The sequence below is a fragment of the Macaca nemestrina genome, chromosome 6 (assembly GCF_043159975.1).
Source record: "Macaca nemestrina isolate mMacNem1 chromosome 6, mMacNem.hap1, whole genome shotgun sequence".
In the NCBI taxonomy this organism is placed as follows: Eukaryota; Metazoa; Chordata; class Mammalia; order Primates; family Cercopithecidae; genus Macaca; species Macaca nemestrina.
Window position 1 is genome coordinate 163439031 of NC_092130.1, and position 23165 is coordinate 163462195.

Genomic DNA, 23165 nt, shown 5'->3' on the forward strand with positions numbered 1-23165 from the left:
TTTGCAGAAAGGTGGTTTTTGAATTCTGTTTCTGTCACTCTAGTCTTATAAGATGCTCTTATATTATGTTACTTTATAATAAAGTAAAGGATCACTAGCTGACATAAAGCACAGTAGGTAGGAATATGAGAACAGTCAAATGAGAGAAAAAAATGCTTTGTGATTTTATCTTTATTTCTGCAGGCTGGAAAACAGTTTAACAGTTTAACTGTTTTTATGATGACTCATCAAAATCCATACCAGAATTTAAAATACATACAAGGACAACAATTCCAGTTCCCCTTCTCAGGCACAGCCTTCAGGGCAGAATATCACAAGAGAAAAGTTTTTGGAGGCTTCACTTATTGAAACCCAGACATAAGCATAAAAGCTAAAACACAGCAACTCCAGGCTTCAGTATGAAACCATACAAGACTCTTGGAAGGAATTTCCCTCTCTGAAAGCAGCTATCTGTCCACAGAATGATCAAGACCCATAGACCTTTCTTCTTCCAACTAGGAAGACACATAAAGATGACTCAATATGTCCTAGGCGACCCAATTATTTACTCAAGGCGATTATGAAACAGTGTCACAGTTTGAAAAAGACGTTAAGATTGTGGCAAATCCAGGGTAGACTGACATGCAGAAACTCCAGCAAACATAGTCCTATCATACCAAGACTGGATGCAGTACTTATTCCTGCACAAACAGACCTGTCCCTCTGGCCTTCGGCCTAGAAGAACGTGATTTTTTTTGTAGTTGCTGTTAGGGAAGAGGCCCTTGGGCTTTAACCTGCGAACAGCCTCCCTTAAATGCTTGGGCTGAAGCGGGGGCGTTTCTCCCCACATCTCACACACGTCCAGGGCCTCTTCCACCACCTCTCCAACCAAGACCTTGGCTATTCCAGCCATGGCAATGGCCGTGTTCTCAGACTCCGAGCTGCCACTGATAGACCGCATCAGATGTGCAACGCGTGCTTTTGGGAAAGCTGACCCACGACACACTTCATAGCGGGCCAGCTGCTCCTCAGACATGGCAGACAGCAGGGTGCTCATCCTCCGAGCCTCCTCTGCATCCACGGTGGGCTTCCTCTCCTTCTTTCCTTTGGTGTCTGTTTTCAGTCTTTTGGCTGCAGGAGGAGCTGAGGCTGAGGCTTCATTATCGCCTTCCGTGAGGCCCATGACATCCTGACTCCTGAGCTCACCTTCCTGATCCCTGGGTTCTTCCAAGTTCCCATCTAGGTCCTCAGGGATTCCATCCATGTTGCTGCCCTTCAGACCTCGGGGCAGGGCGAACATCTCAGCAGACACACCTGCTTGCCTGCCCGTCTCCATGGGTGGGATTCAGGTCTGCTCTCTGACAGCGCTGTAGAGGAGGAAGTTCCGGCTGGGGTGGTTTGATTATGGATCTTCAATGAGAACCTTTCAAAGATTTTGGCTGCGGTGTTTCTGCTGAGCCATAGTTTAGCCACAGCTGGACACAGAAAGTGTGTCCCTGCCTCCTGCTCCCACACGTAAACACACACACTGGTTTTTCTGACTTCCACAATGCGAAGAAACTTGTGTATGGAAAGTATATTAGTTTTAGATCAATGCCTAATAAATTCTCACAAATTTGGGGTCTTTAAAACAAACCCCAGCTCACAGATCAGAAGTCCCGCTAGGCCGAGTGACTGCCTCCTGCTCACAGTGAACCTCTAGGGTGGGCCTGGCTGTGTGGACATTGCCTTGACCTGGGAAAGGTCTGGCTGTGATCTGATTCAGGTTGGTTGGTAGAATTCGATGCCTTAGGGCTGTGAGACCCAGGCCCGCTTGTCTGTCTGCCTGCTGCTGTGAGGATGCTCTCAGCTCCCAAAGTTTCTCCCAGGTCTGGTTGTGGGACTCCCCGGATCTGCAGAGCCCGCACAGGAGAATCTCCCGCATGGGGGAAAGGAGGCAAATCTCCCTCAGGCTGGAGAGCCCTGTCATTTCAGGGGTTATAAGCAGAAACAAATGGCAACTCAAAGAGGGGAAACCATCCAAAACTGGAAGATCAACCCCTGAAATGAAACAAACGGAGATACATAATCTGTTAATAAAAATCAACTCCTATATACAGTTCTCTGTCATTATGATAGCTCAGATGATTGAATTAGACCCAGTACTTAATGTCCATTGCTGCAGGGCATTCCTAATCTCATCAGGGATTTGTGGGCCTGTTAATTTCATGGTGTCACCCACACTCAGGGAGGGGCAGATGCGGGGTGTGCCTCTGAGGGACAGGAAATGCGTGGGACATTTCAGAATTCTGTCTGCCTCAGATATTCTGAATGTTTGCATTTCACAATAATAAAAAACGTATTTTCTGTGCAAATTTGACATTTTATGAAGCTGCGTGTTAGACAATTTAAATGTCTGAGGAAAAATCCCCAACTGATTTGGCAACGAGTCATTTATCAGGTACTCTGAGGGTAAACTGGGCTGGTAAGGAGAATATGGAAATATTTATTTCAATTTTTTCATTATATACATATATGTATACATAGGTTGCAGAGAAGCACAGAAGAGATAACGTTTTTCAAGCACAAAAATATGTATCACATTTGGAGAAAACTATGTTGGGTAAAAGGCATAAAATTAGTTTAGAAGATAAAGTAGACACTAAAATACCTGACTTTTAAAGAGCTTTCATGTATTTTTAAATATTTGGTAGAAGATATTAAATTACTACATTATTGCCATTATGTTGAACATATTTAAAATAATGATCTAGTTATTTTATTTTTAAATAACAAAATTTGCAGTATGTCAAACATCTTTTGCAACTATTTAAACTTGTAATGAAAACTTAGATGTCTACATAAAAATAAATGAGAAACATAAAAATTTAAAACCTTTTAAAGATTGAAGACCAATACCCCCATACTTTATTTATGCCATTAATTATTAAACTGAGAATTACTCAACTTCTCAGTTAAATAAATTAATATAAATATTAAACTTAGAATTACTCAAATTCTATGCAATTTGCCTTCTCAACATTTCTTTCCTAATTCTGATTTTGCTGGTACAAAATCAAAGGTCCTAAAAGAATCTGAGAACTTGGCAGCACTTCACTGCATATGAAGATATGAGTCTGTACTTGAATCAAATACTTGAAGCATTCTTTTGATGGGTTTTCTTTATTTTTTATTGAGAAAATAAAAATAAATTTATTTTTAATTAACTAATTTCATTAATTAATTAACATTGACTGTTAATTAGCCTCTAATTAACATCATACTAAGTATTAAAGAAACTAGATTTTAATACTTCAAAGTAAAAATTGGCCCACGTTTGATATGGGCTTCTTTGACTTGTCTTCTGGTATTTTATTGAATGCAGAACATGATAGCAATACCTGGAACTCATGTGACAACGATACTGAATACAAGTTCATTTAATATTAACATTGTTGAAAGTTTTTCCTTGCTGTAACATTAAGAATAATCTAATCACTTGGATTACTGGTGCTTCAGGAATAAAACTAACAATGAGAATAACATAGTGATAGTCTTCAATAAATAGAGCTTAAACTGGAGTCTATGACAGTCAATGAAAAGAGCGACTCAAAGTTCTGAGACCTTATTATACCTTGATACTGAATAGCCAGTTTCACTTAACTCATCTGAGGAGGCATGAATGTGGTACAAGAACACCTGTGAAAGTCATGCGTAATCCGACACCTTCACTTCCCCATCTCAGCAACACGTATTTACATCAAAGCCTTTCCAAGCCACCCAAGGCTTTCCCTTTTCAATATTTACTAGTACTAAAGGCATGATCAGTAGGTTATAAGCAGAAACAAATGGTAACTCAAAGAGGGAGAACCATCCAATACTTGAAAATTAACCCCTGAAATGAAACAAACACAGATACATAATCTGTTAATAAAAATCAACTACTGTATACAGTTATCTCTCATTATACTCTAAGGAGAGACTGAATGTATCTAAGCTTTTTATATCCCCCATTTCTCTCTTAAAGACTATGTGGTTCTTTACCTACAGGCTAGAGAAAGGCCTGTATTTATGATTTTTAAAATGAAGTGGGGATGAAAAGGCTATATACCCCAAGAAATATGCAAGATAATTGAGGCATAAAGAAAAAATTAATGTCCATTTATGCTTATTTTTATCTAAAAAGCAAGAATTAAATTTCTAATATTTAATAGACAAAATATAGCACATAAAGTTTATAAATAACAAGATATATGCTGGGTTATTCAAAAATATTTTACTGGCTCACACCTATAATCCCAGCACTTTGGGAGGCCAAGGAGGGCAGATCACTTGAGCCCAGGATTTGGAGACCAACCTAGGCAAGATAGTGAAAACCTGTATTTACTGCAAAAACCTCAATTGTTTTTGCACCAAGCTAATACAAAAAATACTAAAATTATCCAGGCGTGGTGGTCCGTGCCTGTGGTACCAGATACTTGGGAGGCTGAGGTGGGAAGATGGCTTGAGCCTAGGAGGCAAAGGTTGCAGTGAGCGGAGATCACGCCACTGCACTCCAGCCTGCGTGACAGAGCAAGACTCAGTCTCAAAGAAAAAAAAAAAAAAAAAAGTACATGATCTTCTGCACAGATTAGATAACCTTCCATGTAAACTATCACAGATCGGGGAGAACCAGCTCATATTTTATAGTGCTCCAGAGAAAAATTACAGACACTTTCTAAGCATCAGTGTCAGGATAATTTTTGAATTGCTTTTTAAAAAGATAAAAGCACTTAAAATTTTTTCCACTAAAAAGTGTCATCATTCTTCATCCCATTATGCTTATTTCAGAGCATTATTCTTACTCTGAAATCCCTTGTAATGTTTTTAAAGCATTTCTGCCATTTCTATTCTATGGCCAATTAAATTTTTAAAAAATTATGTCAGAACTGCCATTGTTATTTTGCAGAATGTTTGCAAAAGCATTCATGACAATCAGAGCCTTTCTGGATACATCTATAAAGGTGCTGGCAGAGGAAACTGGTGAAACTGTTATTCCCCCAAAACAGTGACGTGCCTCTGGTTTTCAAATTAAAAATAAGAAAGAAACATACCAATTAGGTGGCTGTTTTTCAGATCCTTGACAGGTTCTTTTTAGACGTATCCTCTTTTTTGAATACATACTCAAAAAAATATTTTCAACAAATATCTATTGCACATTTTTCTACATGCTGTGTATCGTGGAGGAAATGGTGTGAATATGTACAAAATTTAAACTTTTCCATCCTAGACATGAAAGATCTGGTATTTTAAAGTTTTTTATTTTTTTTTTTTAATTTTACCCTGGCAGGGGAATTTCTTAACTGTCACGGTCTTTCAGCAAACCAGTCAATGCTTTAGATGCCCTAAATCTACCAAGTATAGTTCCAGGCGTTTATTTCCTACTTGGTTTATCCTGTTGTAACTTCTTTAATTATTACACAGATACTGAATTTAAACACATAATTGACAATGTTTATGATATTCAGAGAGCATAAGTGTTTCATTTTATTGTCGCAAAATTTCTTGTTGGGTATCAAATAGGTACAAGCAGAAGTTAGGTCTCTGAGGACTCTAAAATGAATCTGAAGTTTAACAAAAACCAGCACGGTGCTTACAAGCTATTTTGATGCTTCCTTTTTTAGCTGAACAATATAAAAAGGAACTGGAAAAGAAAGATGAGTTCCCTGCATGGTAGAACACAGAAGCTACATGGACTGGGAAGATTCATTCCAACTCTTCATCCTACCAGACCTGAATCGACTCTGCTCTCCCGTGAGCACCCCCATCCTTTAACTTCGGGGTATGGAAAGATCAAGACAGAAGAAAATAAAAGAAGAAAAAAAGGGGCAAGGGAACAGAAAAGAAAGAGAGGTATGCTCTATAGGAACTGGCATTTCCTTAGAAGTGGAACAAGAAAATTCAAACCCAACTATGCCCCTCCGTCCCCTAACCCTTCCCTATCGAAGCAAGCTGGCTCCTCTGAACCACTGTACTGAGATCTCTAACAATGCTGTGCTAACTTTCCCCTGCCTTGTTCCTCTAACAGCTCTCCTCCCATCCTTGAATAATGAGAATCAGCTGACAAACTCTGGGTCTTAGAGATTTATATGCTTCACTTGTTTTTAGAATTGGGCATGAGATCCAAGGGGGTGACAGTCTCAGAGCATAGTAAGAAACACGTATTTATTCCTAAAGACTTTCAAGTTGACTGTAGTGTGCATTTATCTTGAATGATTTGATTTCTGGGGGATGTGTGTGCGTGTGAGCATGTATGTGTTGTGTAAGAATTGTATTACCACTAAAACTCTCCGGAATATAGTAAGGCCAATATAGATTTAACACTTCAGTTAGTTGGTTGATTTTATTATTTTTTCTCCATAAAAATAAATGATTGTTTTATTTTATAATTTCTGTTTAGGTACCATCACTGAGTGTTATTAAAAAGGGAAAAAATGCAAGCTAAAAAGAAAATAAAAGGGAGAAAAAGATGATTACCAACAAATTGTTCAGAATACGTCTGTTTTTTTAACATTGCTTATTAACATTTATTCTGTAAGCATATAGTGTTCACTGAAATTATAGCAATAGTCTCCTGCTTCTCAGCAGACCACATTGTCACCTCCCTCAAAAAATTGTATATATGTATAATATATATGGTATTTATATCTTTATATATTACACTTATATATAATTTTTATATATTGGTATGTATATCTATACTCCTATATAGATATATACACACCTATATATGTGTGTGTGTGTAAAAGTACATATATATGAGATGGAATATATAAAATCAGATATATAAAAGCACATATATATCAGATGGAAACCCATCAGTTCCTACCCTTAAAGGTACCTATATCTGCATCCAGATCAGATTTTTCAGATTTCTCCCTTCCCTTTCATCACAATGATGATTCCTCCCCCACCTATAAATTATTCTCTGCCTGTGGTCTAAGTCCCACAGTAGCCTCTCTGAAAAGTCCCTTATTGATTTATTTCTGTCTTTCCTCTCTACTACCTTTATCCCAGAAGCAGTTAAATACTGTCAAATGTTTCCTGTCTTGAAAATAATTAACTTCGCTCTCCTCATCTACCCACTAGCTATTGGCTATTCTCCTCCCACGTAAGAAGTGGGCTCCTTCTGAGAGCTGTTAATCCGTCCTGTCTCCTCTTGGTCAACTTCTGTTGACTTCTCAAGTCTGGCTTCTGCCTTCATCATGCCACTGACACTCCTCTCATATGTCAAATGCAGGATTTGACAATGTTCACCACTCACTTCCTTTAAAAAAAAAATCCTCTTCCTGTGGCTTCTGGATCAGGTCCCCAAGCTATTCTAGGTTGATTTCCCAGTGTTGACATACTTCTTCTTTTTTTTTTTTTTTTTTTTTTTTTTTTTTTTGAGATAGAGTCTTGCCCAGGCTGGATGGAGTGCAATAGTGCGATCTTGGCTCACTGTAACCTCCACGTCCTGGGTTCAAGTGATTCTCCCGCCTCAGTCTCCTGAGTAGCTGGGATTACAGGCTCACACCACCATGCCCAGCTAATTTTTTGTATTTTTAGTAGAGACGGGGTTTCATCATGTTGGTATCGAACTCCTGACCTTGTGATCCACCCACCTCAGCCTCCCAAAGTGCTGGGATTACAGGCATGAGCACCACCCCAGGCTGACATACTTCTAAGTCTCCTACTGAGCTCATCTTTTCCTAGTTGCCTGAATGGTCATCAATTATCAGGGTCACTCTCTCAGTCTCTTGCTTTCCTCCTTTCTCTGGTTCTCCTGACAACCTCATCCATTCTTGCCTCTTACAACCATCTCTATGCTAATGAATGCACCTCCCATTTTCTCTCTTCATTTTCAGCTTATAGAATTTCAAAAAATTGAAGAAACACAATGGAAAGAGGAATTAAAACATTTATTCCTTACACCATAGGTCTGGCGCCAACTTTGAAGTTGTTTTATTTCCCCAAAACTTTGTAGCATTTATGCATCTAAACGTTGCATTACAGGCTTTGGTTGAGAAGGTCTTGATAAAAGCAAAATTCAATGCACAGTATTTGTTTTTAAACTGGAGATTAAATTGTCAACAAACTGCTTATTACATGTTTAGTAATACGACAAGGGGGGTTAGATGATGTTAACTTTGAACTGAATTATTAAATGTTGAATCTGGGTAATGAGTGCATAGGGATACATTATCTAGCATGTGTTTAAGTTTTCCATAATAAAAAGTTTCTTTTTAATTTCTACCCTCATAGTGCTCACATGCTACTTTACAAAATACTCACAGAATTCTAAGTTCAAAGGAATTGAACCAAAAATTAACCTAATCCCACCACCTTTCAATGAGACTAGAGAAACTAAGTGACTTTTCATGTTTCCTAGTTTCTTACACCAAGGTATTGCTGAAAATGACAGCATGTAGACCCATGTATTAAATATGAAATTTAACCAGAGCTGACTATGTACTGAGCCCTTTCCAAGGGTCAAGAGAATTGAGATTAACCATTTGTGCAAAATTTATGCTACAGCCTTTGAACCAGTGAACAAACTAGAATAATGTAGAACATTTAGGGCAGACATCTTTAAGGTTCACTATAAAAATTGCAGAGAAAGGAGCATACCACAAAAACCTTCCACTCCTGAAAACATGGATCTCTGAATCAGCTTTGAGGAGGTGACAGCTTTGGGTTTTGTGCTTTGAGGAACTCCTAGTTTAAAAATGAAGGTGCCTTGCCTGTGCACTGAACACCTTCCCAAACGTTGCCATGTTGCCTGCTGGACATTTTTTTTTTTTTCTTTTTTTTTGTGACGGAGTCTTGCTCTGTCACCCAGGCTGAGTGTGATGGCGCCATCTCGGCTCATCACAACCTCTGCCTCCCAGGTTCAAGCGATTCTCCTGCCTCAGCCTCCCGAATAGCTGGCACTACAGGTGCGCATCACCACGCCTGGCTAATTTTTGTATTTTTAGTAGAGACGGGGTTTCTCCATGTTGGTCAGGCTGGTCTCAAACTCCCGACCTCGGGTGATCTGCTCTCCTCAGCCTCCCAAAGTGCTGGGATTACAGGCATAAGCCACTGCACCTGTCCTCCTGTTTGAATATCTTAAGCACTCCTATCAACATACATGCCTGTAGTGGGCTGAATGGTGGCACCCAAAAAGATGGCATCCAGTATTATCTATCTGGGCTCTCAGTGCAATCATATGTTCTGGGCTCTCAGTGCAACCACCTGTATCCTTTCAGGAAAGGGTCTGAGTTTGGGGACAGACACACACAGGAGAGATACACATAAAAGTGGTAGGTAACATGAAGATGGAGCACAGAGAGACACAGCCACAAGCCAAGGGACAGCTGCAGCCACGAGAAGCTGGAAAAAGAAAGGATCACATTCATCCCTAGAGCCTCTGGGGAGTAAGGCTCTGCTGATACCTTAATTTCAGACTTCTGGACTCCAGAATTGTGAGAAAAGTAATTTCTGTTGTTTTAAGCTACCTAGTGTGTGCCGATGTGTTACGACAGCCCTGGGAAACTAACGCGGCGCTACGTTTCCTTCCTTCTGTTAAAGCTACTCAGCTATGCAACACGCTACCGGCTGCTACCTTAGAGTTGAAGAGAATTTGTGTCTCTAATAACATGATGACAGACTTTAAGAGGATTCCTTCGAGAACTTATTTGCATCAAGTAAAGATTCAGTCTTAGAGTTTTCAATATTCATCACATGCGGCTGTGAGAAGGTCCCTTACTCTTCACTGCATGGGCCTCCGTGTGAGAGGAGGGGTGGAGTGAGTGCTTAACATCGGCAGACAGAGCAGCGTTCACTTAAACACGTACTGATCCGTATCGTGGGCAGAGTGGTGTGCTGTCACTGCTACTGTGATGGGCACGGCTGAAGACTGGTGTATGACTTTCTGCGGCTCAGAAGGATGCTTAATGGCGCTTAGAAACAGGACTGCCTCCATAATTGGCAGGAACCTGTGAAAAATAAAACTGTAGGGCTTCTTGTTCAAAAATTATCCAGAATATCAAAACAGCAGAGAATTAAGTCAAGTACCGGGCTCTTCGGAGAATGGCAGCCTGTGCAACTGCGCAGACACAATGTCTGTGAAACCAGCTGTGCTGGGACATACTCAGTTCAAGGAGAGCGTGTTGTCAGGGAAAAACCTTCAGAGATGACTCTCCCAGAGGAAAAAAAAAAGGGGGGGCAGAACTGGAACAAGTTTCCCCTATACCTCAGTGTGGCGGAGACCCAGGGTTAGAATACCGTGGCTGGTGAAGACAGAACCTCTCAGAGCGGAATGAGAGACAATGAGTCTCCCAGATAATTAGAGACAGTGATGGGAAATAAACTGAAGCTGGGCCTGGTGATGGCTATCAGAGGAAAGCAAAAGCGCCTTAGCAACATAATTAACAAAGACTCTAATCTAGCCTTGAGGAAGCATATTTATTAACAAGCTAAATATAGATAGATATTAGTACACAGTAACAATATCAAACATATTAATATGTATATGCTAATATATTGAAATTTATGTACATGTACATGTATATCTATCTTTTAGCCATTTTCTCCTTATTATCTTTATCCCATAGCATTGAAATACTGCCAAATACTATATATTACGTGTGTATACTACAATTTCGTGTGTATTCGTATACAATACTATTTTATGTAATATATTTAATATTTTATAAAATTAGCATATATAAATTTTCTTATATATGATTGTGTATGTAATACATGTGGAGATTTTTTTTTTTTTTTTGAGTCTTGCTCTGTCACCCAGGCTGGCGTGCAATGATATGATCTCGGCTCACTGCAACCTCCACCTCCCAGGTTCAAGCAATTCTCCTGCCTCAGCCTCTCGAGTAGCTGGGACTACACGCACCCACCACCACGCCTGGCTAATTTTTTGCATTTTAGTAGAGACAGGCTGGGCGAGAACTCCTGAGCTCAGGCAATCTGCCTGCCTCAGCCTCCCAAAGTGCTGGGATTACAGGCGCGAGCCACTGCATCCAGCCAATACATGTGTATTTTATACTATGGAGGGACCTCATAGGCACACTGAAGGAAGCATTTAGACCAATGCATTTTTTTTAACCTTTATCTTAGGTTTGGGGGTACAAATGAAGGTTTGTTACACAGGTAAAAACGTGTCATGGGGGTTTGTTGTACTTATTATTTCATTACCTGGGTACTAAGCCCAGTACCCAATAGTTATCTTTTCTGCTCCTCGTCCTCCTCCCACCCTCCACCTTCAGGTAGACCCCAGTGTCTGTTGTTTCCTTCTTTGTTTTTTGGTTTCTCTTTTTTATGAGACACAGTTTTACTCTGTCACCCAGGCTGGAGTGCAGTGGCGCAATCTCGGCTCACTGCAACCTCCACCTCCCAGGTTCAAGTGATTCTTGCACCTCAGTCTCCTGAATAGCTGGGATTACAGGCGTGCACCACCAGCCTGACTAATTGTATTTTTAGTAGAGATGGAGTTTCACACCATGTTGGCCAGGCTGGTCTCAAACTCCTGACCTCAAGTGATCCACCTGCCTTGGCCTCCCAAAGTGCTGGGATTACAGGAGTGAGCCACCATACCGGGCCATTGTTTCTTTCTTTGTGTTTATAAATTCTCATTATTTAGCTCCCACTTGGTTTCCTGTTCCTATTTTAGTTTGCTAAAGATAATAGCCTCCAGCTCCACCCATGTTCTCTCAAAAGACATGATCTCATTTTTTACGGCTGCATAGTATTCCATGGTGTATATATACCATATTTTCTTTATTTAATCTGTCATTGATGGGCAGTTAGGTTTATTTCCTGTCTTTGCTATTGTGAATAGTGCTGCAATGAACATTTATGTGCATGTGTCTTTATGGTAGAATGACTTTTATTTCTCTGGTTATATACAGAGCAATAGGATTGCTGGGTCAAATGGTAGTTCTGCTTTCAGCTCTTTGAGGAATCACCATACTGCTTTCACAATGGTTAAACTAATTTACACTCCCACCAACAGTGTATACATGTTCCTTTTTCTCCACAACCTTGCCAGCATCTGTTATTTTTTGACTTTTTCATAATAGCCATTCTGACTGGTGTGGGATGGTATCTCATTGTGGTTTTGATTTACATTCCTTTGATGATCAGTGATATTGAACTTTTATTCATATGCTTGTTGGCTGCGTGTATGTCTTCTTTTGAGAAGTGTATGTTCACGTCCTTTGCCCACTTTTTCATGGGGTTGTTAGTTTTTCTCTTGTGAATTTGCTTAAGTTCCTTATAGATGCTGGATATTAGACCTTTGTCAGATGCATAGTTTGCAAATATTTTCTCCCATTCTGTAGCTTGGCTATTTACTCTGTTGATAGTTTCTTTTTCTGTGCAGAAGCTCTTAAGTTTAATTAGATCCCACTTGACAATTTTTGCTTTTAGTTGCAATTGCTTTTGGTGTCTTTGTCATGAAATCTTTGCCCGTTCTTATGTCCAGATCGGTATTGCCTAGGTTGTCTTCTAGGGTTTTGATAGTTTTGAGTTTTACATTTAAGTCTTTAATCCATCTTGAGTTGATTTTTGTGTATGGTCTAAGGAAAAGGTCCAGCTTCAATCTTCTACATATGGCTAGCCAGTTATCTCAGCACCATTTATTGAATAGTGAGTCATTTCCCCATTTTTTTGTTTTTGTCAGCTTTGTCAAAGATCAGATGGTCATAGATGTGCAGCCTTATTTCTGAGCTCTCCATTCTGCTCCATTGGTCTATGTGCCTGTTTTTATACCAGTACCATGCTGTTTGGGTTACTGTAGCCTTTGTAGTATAGTTTGAAATTGGGTAACATGATGCCTCCAGCTTTGTTCTTTTTTCTTACGACTGCCTTGGCTATTCAGGCTCTTTTATGGTTCCATATAAATTTTAAAATAGTTTTTTCTAGTTCTGTGAAGAATGTCATTGGTAGTTTGATAAAAATAGCATTGAATCTGTAAGTTGCTTTGGAGAGTATAGCCATTTTAATGATATTGATTCTTTTTATCCATGAGCATGGGATGTTTTTCCATTTGTTTGTGTCTTCTCTGATTTCTTTGAGCAGTGTTTTGTAATTCTCTTTATAATTGTAATTGAACAATATTTTGCCAATTCTTTCACTTCCCTAGTTAGCTATATTCCTGTGTATTTTATTCTCTCTGTGGTAATTGTGAATGGGATTGTCTTTCTGATTTGGCTCGAGATTTGGCTGTTGTTGGTATATAGGAATGCTGATTTTTGTACGTTGATTTTGTATCCTGAGACTTTGCTGAACTTGTTTATCAGTTGGAGGAGCTTTTGGGCCAGCACTATAAGGTTTTCTAGATATAGAATCATGTCATCTACAAACAGAGATATTTTGACATCCTTTCTTCCTTTTTGGATGCCCTTTATTTCTTTCTCTTTCCTGATTGCTCTGGCTAGGACTTCCAATATTATGTTGAATAGGAGTGGTGACAGAGGACATCCTTGTCTTGTGCTAGTTTTCCAGGGGAATGCTTCCAGCTTTTGCCCATTCAGTATAATGTTGGCCTGTCATAGATGACTCTTATTATTTTGAGGTATGTGTTTTCATTATCTATTTTATTGCAAGTTTTTAACATGAATGGGTGTTGAATTTTATCGAAAGCCTTTTCTACATCTATTGAGATAATTATGTGGTTTTTGTCTTTAGTTCTGTTTATGTGATTAATCACATGTATTAATTTGCATATGTTGAAACAGACTTGCATCCTGGAGATGAAGCCTACTTGATCGTGATGGATAAGCTTTTTGATGTGCTGCTGGATTTGATTTGCCAGTATTTTATTGAGGATTTTGGCATCAATGTTCATCAAGGATATTGGCCTGAAGTTTTCTTTTTTGGTTGTGTCTCTTCCAGGTTTTGGTATGAAGATGATGCTGGCCTCATAGAATGAGCTGTGGAGGAGTCCCTCCTCCTCGATTTTTTGGAATAGTTTCTGTAGGAATGGTACCGGCTCTTCTTTGTACATTTGGTAGAATTCAGCTGTGAAACTGCCTGATTCTGGTTTTTTTTTTTTTTTTTTTTTTTTTTTGGTTAGTAGGTTATTTATTACTGATTCAATTTCAGAGCTTATTATTGATCTGTTCAGGGAATGAATTTCTTTCTGGCTCAGTCTTGAGAGGGTGTATGTGTTTAGGAATTTATCCATCTCTTTTAAGTTTTCCAGTTTTTGCATTTTATATGGAACTCTGTATTATATGTATAGGATACTAAGGAGGGACCTGACAGAAACACTGAAGGAAGCATTCAAACCAACAAATTTCAAAAAAAAAAAAAAAAAAAAAAAATTTCGAGACAGGGTCTCACTCTGTCCCCCAGGATGACCGCAGTGGTACAATCACAGCTCACTGCAGCCTCAACCTCCCTGTCTCAAGCAGTCTTTGCACCTCAGCCTCACAAGTAGCTGGGACTATAGGCATGTACCACCACACCTGGCTAATTTTTTTTTTTTTTTTTTTTTTTGTAGAGGCCAGGATCTTGTTATGTTGCCCAGGCTGGTCTTGAACTCCTGAACTCAAGCAGTCTTCCCACCTTGGCCTCCCAAAGGGCTGGGATTACAAGCGTGAGCTATTGCACCTGGCTTAAAAATAATTTTTTATGTTTTATTTTTATGGGTCCATAGTAGCTGTATATAGTTACAGGGTACATGAGATATTTTGACACAGGCATACAATGCATAATGATCACATCAGAGTAAATGGGGTATCCATCACCTCAAGCATTTATCCTTCCTCTGTGTTACAAACAATCCAAGTATACTTTTATTTTTAAATGTACAATAAATTATTGCTGGCTGTAGTCACCCTATTCTGCCACCATTCTGTTTAATTCATTCTGTCTAATTATATTTTTGTACCCATTAACCATCCCCACTTCCCCCTAACCCCACCCCCACTACTCTTCTCAGCCTCTGGTAACATCCTTCTGTTCTCTATCTCCATGAATTCAATTGTTTCAAGTTTTAGCTCCCACAAATGAGTGAGAACATGCAAAGTTTGAGTACCTGGATTGTTTCAGTTAACATAATAACCTCCAGTTCCATCCGTGTCCTTGCAAATGACAGGATCTCATTCTTTTTTATGGCTGAATAGCACTTCATTGTGTATATTACCAGATTTCCCCATCCACTTGTCTGTTGATGAACACTTAAGTTGCTTTCAAATCTGTGCTATTGTGAATAGTGCCTCAATGAACATGGGACTGTAGATCTCTCTCTAATATACTGATTTCCTTTCTTTTGGGTATATATCTAGCAGTGGTATTGCTGGATCATATGGTAGTTCTATTTTTAGTTTTTTGAGAAACCTCCAAACTGTTCTCCATAGTGGTGATATTGATTTACATTCCTACCAACAGTGTACGAGGGTTTTCTCCATATCCTTACCAACATTCATTATTGCCTGTCTTTTGGATATAAGCCATTTTAACTGGGGTGATATCTCATTGTACTTTTGATTTGCATTTCTCTGAAGATCAATAATATTGAGCAGGTTTTTATATACCTGTTTGCCATTTGTATGTCTTCTTTGGGAAATGTCTATCAAATCTTTTGCCCGTTTTTTAATTGGATTATTAGATTTTTTTCGTATTGAATTGTTTGAGCTCCTTGGGTATTCTAATTATTAATCCCTGGTCAGAGGGATAGTTTGCAATTATTTTCTTCCATTCTGTGGGTTGTCTCTTAACTTTTTTGTGTGTTTCCTTTGCTTTGCAGAAGGTTTTTAACTTGATATGACCTCATTTGTCCATTTTCACTTTGGTTGCCTGTGCTTGTGGGGTATTACTCAAGAAATCTTTGCTCAGACCAATGTCCTGAAGAGTTTCCCCAATGGTTTTATTTTACTAGTTTCACAGTTTGAGGCCTTAGATTTAAGTCTTTAATACATTTTGATTTTATTTTTGTATATGGCAAGACATAGGGGTCTAGTTTCATTTCTCTGCATACAGTTACCCAGTTTTCCCAGCACCCCTTATTGAAGAAACAAGTCCTTTCCCCAGTGTGTGTTCTTGGCACATTTGTCGAAAATGACTTCACTACAGATGTATAGATTTATTTCTGGGTTTTCTAGTCTTAAGCCAGTGGATTTTATCATGGCTCAAAACAGAAACAATGAGAGAAATAAGTAGTAGAGAAATACGTTCTAAATAACTTGTAGAACACAAGTGGATTCTAGGATAAATCTGAACAGAAATTTGTCTATATCGTATCCAACTGAAGGGCTTTCACTGATTCTTTAATTAGAAGGCAAATGAGTTTATTATCATATGCAATAATGTTTTAAGGTTTTATAGCAATTTAAGCTTCCATTAACTTCCTAGTAAAACGAATGTAGTTTATATTACATGGTGTAATTCAGTCATACTCAATCAAATTTTTAGTCATCTCAAAATGCCATGAGGTTTAAAAAAATGTGTAATCACAGTTACAGAGAGTAATGTAGATCACTGTATAAATTCTGCCATCAAAGTCTAGCATTCCACAATAAGCAACTCCAGGAAACAAGAGTCCTTTACAGAATGTTATCACAACCGAAAGTGTATTTCTATCTTGGCACTGTATTTCACCAAGCACAGGGCAGGATAGAATGAAGAGTCAGACAAGACCTTGCCTCAGAGAGCTTACACTCCAGGAAGCAAAACCAAAATAGATACTTCTATATCTATATATCAACCTGTATCTGTATCTATAAGAAAAGTGCTAAATTCCAATGGAGCCTGAAATTTAGAAGTTAGAATAATCTCAATACTTCTTGAAACTCTCAATTTTCTCATTCCAATCCAAGTACTGTTAGTTGCCTGCATCCTTTTGTCTGTTCATACAGTGATATGTCTTCATGATGAGCCATCTCCTGGCTCACCAGGGCCCAGTTACATTTTCAATAATCGAAATCCTTTTGCCTCTCATTCTCTCAGAGGAAACCACCATCTTACTAATAGCTAACACGGATTGAGCACTCTCCTGATTCCTTGCATGAATTATCTCATTTAGTACTTATAAAAATGCACAAGGGAAGTACTTTAATGTTTGCATTTTACAATTTAATAAACTGAGGTTCAGAGAGTTTAGGAAATTTGCCCAGTATCATGGGTAATAGGTGGAGGAATCAGCATTAGAGACTGTGCACAGCTTGAACTCTTATTCTGCCTCTTGTACTGCCTCTGGATTAGGGAGAGCAGCTGCACTTCCAGTAGGTGAAATATTGTAACACATGTGCCAGAGTGAGAATTACAGCTTAGAACTGGGTCCCAGTACAGTAAATTATCAGAGCTTGCATTCTGGATACAGCTTCTTTCAGTGATTTCTTATCCTCCCTTTTATGTATCTTATGTAATTCCTGTCTCATACAACCTGGCCTCTATATTTAGATTGCCCCTTCACTGTGTTGTAGGGTTTTCTTTTATAGAAAATTTGTTACTGATTATGCACTTTCGCAAGGTTTATTCAAAGCATTGACTCTTTCCCAACGAAAGAATTGCTTCAGCTCATATGCTGTATTTTCCTGGGAGTGGACTGTGAATGAGAGTTCTATTCACACAATCCTGCACCTTCCTTATTCTTGGTAGAGTACTTGGTTCTGACTACCTGCCTCTGAGGCTGCATCTCCTCCATTCCCCATGCCTCTCCCCCTTCCAGATGCTACAAACCACCATTCTAAAAGTTTGAACCTTTGAACTCCTGTGGCAGGTAATCAAGAGAGGAACTACTCATTTAGTCCAAGCTGAAAATAAATTCCCCTATTCTGTAGAACATAAACAGGGTTACACCTATATCTCACCCTTAAATACTTCTGGTCTGAAGATTCCTGGAATTCATACTCTCTACTCATGTTCCTCCCAACATCACCTATGCTACCTTTATCGTGTATATGTGTTTTCTTGTTAAAATGAAGGTATATAAAAATGCTGCTTAAGTATAATCAACACACACACACACAAACACACACACTAAAGATTCCTTCCAGAATGCATGTACTTATGCCAAGTAAGAGTTAGCAAAAAGAGAATAAAATGTGTAGAGTTCTGATATGTCAGAGGGCTTCTTCAAAGAATGGGATATGATCTCAAATTCCACCTGTAAGCTGGCAACCTTGATTTACAAACAAGAGAACAGGGTAGTATACTCACATAATTAACACTGCCCAAAGACTGTAAAAAGTAAAGTAATATGTAATGTACCTAGTAAATCTATGAGTCAACAATCCTTTGTCCTTTCATTGCATTGGTGTTCTTAACCATTGGTGTTTGGGGGTCTTAACCATTGAAGCTTTTGGGGCCTCAATATTTCAAATACTCTGTCTAGAAAACCTTTACATAAAAATATACTGTCATTCAGCTTGATCATTTTTTTTCTTAACTTTTTTTTTATTTTGACCTTCATTTTGGTTCATTCCTTTAAGTACTTCAAACTCATCTTACTGAAGGTACCCTCTCCCGACTCCACATCTCAAAACAAATGAATACAGACACACACACACACACACACACACTCATGCCAAGATGGCAAAGGATGAATCCAAATTCACAAGACCAATCAATAACAAAACAGACACACTTAGGTACAAATATTTTTACATTCCAGTTCAGTCAGTGTTCTGCCCACTGAACCATGCTACTCCAGTAGGACGTCTAGTACATTCTTACTGATCAGCAATTGCCAAATGTTAACTACCAGTAAAAATAGCTTTGTGTTCCATCTATGAATGATACCGAGGTCAAAGCCAAATGGCCTCCAACCACTGCATTATTATCCCATCTATTGTTCCCAATTCAACGCTGCAGCCAGCCAACACAAATCAGCCTTTCCTGGTGCGTTTATTGCCTTTCTATTGCAGCCATACCTCCCCCAGCGAGAATAGGAACGATGACTAAAGCAAATCACGTTACCATTCTGGAAAGAGGGTCTTGAATGCAGGCAGCCACCAGTACCGGTATCTCCTGCCAGGTGGAAGCACAGCTCTGGGTCACAGGACTTCTCAACAAAGACACATTTTGTTACCTCCTGACACAGAGCGTCAGATGGGCTTCGTGAGCTATTCATTAAATTTTACCACAGTTCTTCATTTTCTCTGCCTACATCAAGCTTCCTCCATCTGGAATTTTCTCAGATGAACTGAGCTTTTAGCAGCATCCACTCTACTTGCAAATCATCAGTTCATTACAGGATTTATTCACCAAAATAGGTGCAGTTAAAAACATATTCAAATGGTAGATTTTTTACTTTTGATATTTGCATAGATGCCTTATTCTAGTAACTGTTCTACTGTCTTGAGAGAAAGCAGAGAAAGAGTATTTCAAGGAGGAAATAATTTGATAATTATGAAACATTGGAGCCAGAAGGGCCTCAATTCCAACTTCTGTCTTGGAATTGTCTCTTTACCTCAGTATAGAGAAGGTATGGAGAAGTTGAGGCACCTTCAGGTCACACTAGAAAACCAGGCTAATATCTCAAACTGAAACTGAGGCCTCCAGACTCTCTGTAGAAACGTTTCATCGCCAAAATGTGTTGCCCTTTATTGCACTATCAACATGAAGCAGCCGCTATCAGCAACTGGTCATTAGGTACCAGCTAGTGACTCGCATGATGGGCTGGCTTTTATTCCCATTATTAGCTATTTATTTTCTTCATATTAAGTAACAAAGATAAAAAAGTAATCCAATAGGTCTTGTAAATTTTATTTCCTATTCTTATTCACAAAACAAGCGAACAAGGATAAAGCTCTTATTACATAATAAATAGAAATAGTCACTACATTCATAAACATTATCACTCATGTATAGAGAACAGCAACTGAAACCCTTAGCAATGGATTGGTTTTTTTAAAGCAACTAATTTGAGATACTCAAAAAGTCTTTCTTTCATTGTTAATCATTATGATATCAGAATAGTAACTATATAAAACATCTTTTTATTCTGTAATTATTTAGAAAGAAAAAAATTAAATTAGCATCAACGGACCTGGTTACAGGATTTAGTTGGTATCATGGGAACATGGCATAGCACCATGGTTCTCAGTCTCAGCTGCACATTTGAAACATCTGAGGAACTTTTAAAATCTCAATAGCCAAGTCATAGTTACAACTGGTTTTTTAAAAGAAAAATCCATAGAGTTGGGATCAAACCACCAGTACTTTTAAAACTCTCCAAGAAATTTCAATCTTCAGCCAAATCTGATAATCACTGGCATAATTACAAGCTTTATATAAAATATATACAACATTGGTGCCTGGTACGGTGGCTCACGCCTGTAATTCCAGCACTTTGGAAGGCTGAGGCAGTCGGATCACAAGGTCAGCTGATCGAGACCTTCCTGGCTAACACAGTGAAACTCCGTCTCTACTAAAAATACAAAAAATTAGCCGGGCATGGTGACGACACCTGTAATCCCAGCTACTCAGGAGGCTGAGACAGGAGAATGGTGCTAACCCAGGAGGTGGAGCTTGCAGTGAGTGGAGATCATGCCACTGCACTACAGCCTGGGCAACACAGCAAGATTCCATCTCAAAAAAAAGGAATATATATATATATTTATATATATAACTATATATTAATATTTATTTACATATAAAAATATATATCTATATATAGTTCTATATAAATAAATATATATTTATATATAGCTCTATATAAATATATAAATATATATTTATATAGATATATATTTTATATGTAATATATAAATATATATTTATATAGATATATATTTTATATTTAATATATAAATATATAAATGGAAATATGTTTAATTTATATTTAATATATAAATATATCAATATAAATATATAAAAATAAATATATAAATATATTTATATTTTATATATAAATTATAAATATACAAATAAATACCAATTTAAATAATTTAAAATTTAATAAATTATTAATTTATTAAACTATTAATTTATTGATAAATTTATTAATTTATTAAAATAAATAGTAATTTAAATAATTTGATAATTTAATAAGATTAATAAATTTAATTATTTAATAATTTAATTAATTTAAATATGAATAAGTATAAATATATATAAAACATATTTATATATAACACATATATATTTATATATATATATATAACTTTTATATATATATACACACACACACACAACATTGAATCCTGCATCTGTCCCTTACTTTGTAAACTTGGGCAAGTTTGTTATCACTCTGTGCCTCAGTTTCTTTTCAGTAATATGATGGTGATGATTGATGATGGTGACAATGATACCTTGTAGTGTTGTTATGTGGATCATCGCTAAGGTACATAAATCTCTCCCACAGCACATGACAAAGGACTGGCAAGCAACTAATATTAGACATTAGTTTATGCAAAAATTCTGTTTCCATTTGTGGTAGAATAGCTTGTATCAGACTAAATCTCCTATAATAAGAATTATAATCTCCAGACAAATTTTCTTTAAACTGTGTGAAGGCGCTGGTGTACAATCCAAAGCAGGCAGAAACTGAAGGTGCACAGTAGATGAGCTCCGTAATTAGTTGGCTTTTCCCGATAACACATTCAGGGTCACGGCAGTACAAGGAGAAAATGAAAATCAACCAAGAAACGTCATCCTATTGGGAAAAGGACAGGGAGACAAGTTCAGAGATTCTAGCAGAACATGAAATTGGAAGAAAAATATTCAGAAAAATGGAGGACACAGAGGGGATACTGCCAAATCTGCATACAAACTCTCCTCGAATCCTTGGCTGTTACCTAAACTGTCTATTTTCATGGTGAGAATCTAAGCAATCCAGAAGAGAGCAGCACCTGAAAGGATGAATAACTGAGAAAATATATCAGCAGTTATCCTCGTCTCTCCAGGGTACAGCTCAAGTCTGGCTAGGTCAGAGGAGCTTGGTAAACACCGTTGCTGTTCATTAAGACTCTACAAGGACCACACATCAGGAGTAAGAAACACATATCATGACTAAGGTCTATGGCACAGAACTAAGGGGAAAACTAAAACAGATGCTCATTCAAAAACTCTAAAACCAAGCCTCCAAAAGATCAAGAGAATATGCTAGTAACTTAGTCACCATCCACAGCAAAATTTAACACTCTATAAAAAGACAACAAAATGTTTATCATCTTAAGTGTTTATCACACAATCAAAAATTACTAGGCCAACAAAAACACATAGAAATAGGACCCACACCTAACAGAAAAAAAAAAAAAAAAAAGTAAATAGGAGCAGACCCTCACTGGTGATGTTGACATGTTGACTTTGATGTTGAAATCAGCAAAGGCTTTAAAACAGTTAATAGAATTCTGACTAAAAATTTGGGGAAAAAGGTGGACAAAATAGATGAACAGATGTGGAATCTCAGCACAGATGTAGAAACCTAAAAGAAAAAAAAATCATAAAAATTATGAAACTGAATATACATCACCATAAATAAAAAGTTTGTTAAATCAGTTTAATTGCAGGCCAGACTTACAGAAGAAAGAATAAGCAAATTAACTTAAAAACAGGAATATAGAAACAAAGAATAAATTCACACACAGGAACAGAGCATACAAGACCTCTAGGGCAATATTTTGTCATGTAACATATGTAACTGAGGTCCCAGAAAGAGATTAGAATGAAAGAGTAAATACTTGAAGAGATAATGGCTAAAACCTAAAACCGATAAAAATACATCAACAGATCCAAAAAATTTGCAAACTGCAAGCAGGACAAACACAAAGATAAACTCATCTAGGAACCTTTTCGCCAGACTGGTTAAATCTAATGATTAAAATAAAATATATTAAAAACAATTAAAGAAAAAAATTATGCATTATATTCAGGGTGATAGCAATAAATATGATGGTTGACTTCTCATGAGAAGAAAGATAGAAGATAATGAAATGATATCTTTAAAATGCTAAATGAAAAATGTTAACTGTTCATCTTTCAAAAATGAAGGTAAATTAAAGCCATTTTCAGACAATGGCTTAGAGAATTTTATTGTAAGCAAAACCTCACTACCAGAAATGTTAAAGCAAGTTCCTCAGGTTGAAGGAAATGACAATATATGAAAAGTCCAATCTGCAGAAAAGAATAAAAGAATGACTGGGCGCTGTGGCTCATATCTGTATAGGAGGCCGAGGTGGGCAGATCATTTGAGGCCAAGAGTTCGAGACCTGCTTAGCCAACACGGCAAAAACCCGTCT

The 23165-nt window shown here is 37.7% G+C and overlaps 1 long non-coding RNA gene across 1 annotated transcript in view; it reads right to left on the reverse strand.

The window, feature by feature from the left end:
• Positions 1–3639: 3639 nt before the first annotated feature.
• Positions 3640–23165, reverse strand: part of LOC112428559 (uncharacterized) — a 39711-nt gene continuing 20185 nt past the window's right edge. Inside the window, exons 2-3 of the long non-coding RNA XR_003020564.2 lie at positions 9816–9956; positions 3640–3853 (exon numbers count right to left, since the gene is read on the reverse strand). This is a non-coding gene — a long non-coding RNA (uncharacterized lncRNA). The remainder of the gene's footprint in view (positions 3854–9815; positions 9957–23165) is intronic.